The sequence below is a fragment of the Choloepus didactylus genome, chromosome X (genome assembly GCF_015220235.1).
Source record: "Choloepus didactylus isolate mChoDid1 chromosome X, mChoDid1.pri, whole genome shotgun sequence".
NCBI lineage: Eukaryota > Metazoa > Chordata > Mammalia > Pilosa > Megalonychidae > Choloepus > Choloepus didactylus.
The window spans coordinates 67,370,744-67,372,787 of record NC_051334.1 but is presented as its reverse complement, the minus strand read 5'-3'; the positions used below and the strand labels follow the sequence as shown (position 1 = coordinate 67,372,787).

Sequence of the window (2,044 nt, the reverse complement as noted above, 5' to 3'; positions counted from 1 at the left end):
AGAGTCATGTATGTCACCAGAAGGAAAGTTTAAGGTCAAAACATGGGAATGTATAATACAGTGAATCTTGTGGTGGACAATGTCCATAATTAATTGTACAAATATTAAAAGGTTCTTTCATGAACTAGAGCAGGTGTATGAGGTTATAAGGAGCTAATAATAGAGGGATATATGGAAAAATGTATCTATTGCAAACTATGGACTATAGTTAACAATAATTTTTTAATACTTGTTCATCAACAGTAACAAATGTATCACACCAACACTGTGGGTCAATAAACTGTGGGGATAAGGAGTATGGGGGGATTAGGATTTTCTTTTTTCTTTTTATTTCTTTTCTGGAGTAAAGAAAATGTTCTAAATATGATCATGGGGCTATATGCACAACCATGTTATGATACTGTGAGCCAGTGATTGTATACTTCTGATGGTTTTTATGCTGTGTGAATATATCTCAGTAAAATTCCATTAAGAAAGCAATTTGTCTCATGTCTCTCCATAACTTTTAACTCTCTATAGTAAGCTCTATCTATTTTAAGATTGCAGAAATAAATACGGAAAGGATCAACATTTCTTCTGTTCCATCCTTCACTTCTAAAATTTGAGAAAGAGTATTCTGAAGTTCTTTCAGTTTCATATAATTATCATAAGCCGTGTCAAAAACTAAAGGTTATACAAACTGCATGGCCTGTGTACCCTTCCAGCTCATTGCAATGTCCATATTCCTATCCATAAGTCGAGAAATACAAAGTTTTGCTGTTTATCTTCCTCAGTGCTTTCTAGTAGCTTGTTCTTTTTTTTTTTCTTCATTTACTGCTGCTTTCATTTCCTTTTTAATTTCTGTTTTAGTTTTCTAGGATGCTCAAGAAAATACCATACAATGGGTTGGCTTAAACAGTGGAAATTTATTCACTTATGGTTTTGAGGCTAAAAGGAAGTCCAAATCAAGGCATCATCAAGACAGTGCTTTCTCCCAAAGACTGTGGCATTCTGGGGCTGGCTGCCAGCAATCCTTGGCTCCTCTTTCACATGGCAAGGCACATAACAGTGTCTTCTGGTCTCTCCTTTCTTTTCCAGGTTCAGCTTATGTCCAACCTCTTGCTTCCTGTGACTTTATATATATCTGAATTTCATTCTGCCTATAAGATTGCCAGCCATAGTATTAAGACCCATCCTTATTGAGGTGGGTCACACCTTAACTGTAGTATTCTCATCAAAAGGTCATACTTAAAATGGGTTCACACCCACAGGAATGGATTAAATTTAAAAATATGTTTTTCTGGGGTACATGCAGCTTCAAACCACCACAATTTCCATAGCTTTTTCATTTTTTCTTAATACATAAATATTTTAAATAATTTTTGATGATTTAGAAGCACATTTCATCATGGTTTTTAGCTTTTCTTCACTAGTGTGTTCTGGTACTTCTCTGCAAAGCAATCTCCACATCTCAGTTAACTCTCTGGTGGAAGCTAGAGGATCTTCATCTTTGCTGTTTGAGAATGTTGAAACACCCTCTTCTTGCACACTAGATTTCATTATAGCTTTCCAGCAACCAACTCTGGCTGTTCAGGAGGGAATGTATTCTCCTTATTGGGATAGAAAACAGCCAGTATTTTGGAAGACCTGTATCCCTGCAGAATTGTTGAATATAAATCCCTTCTCTTCCTATGAAGGGTAAATGACACCAAAAACCTTGTGAAAGACCTTAATAAGGCAATACTAACACTCATTTTGAAGAAAACAAGCATGCAAGAAAATAATTCTCAGTCCATGCTGTACTAGTCATTGACCCACGCTGGTATACAGCCATGCCAGCACCCAACCTGAAGTCCTGCCCTTTACCTGCTGGTGCTGCCATCTGACCATGCAATGTGGGCCATTGTCATTGTGGTTTTGGTTGCCTTTCCTTGATGGCTAATGATGTTGAGCATCTTTTCATGTGCTTATTGGTCATTTATATATCTTTTATATATGGCTATATATATATGTATAATTTATATATGAAGAAATGTCTGTTCAAGTCCGTTACTGATTTTTTAAT

The 2,044-nt window shown here is 36.1% G+C and overlaps 1 pseudogene; it reads right to left on the bottom strand.

Moving 5' to 3' along the window:
• Positions 1–434: 434 nt before the first annotated feature.
• On the bottom strand, positions 435–1,733 carry LOC119522187 (annotated as a pseudogene).
• Positions 1,734–2,044: the final 311 nt, after the last annotated feature.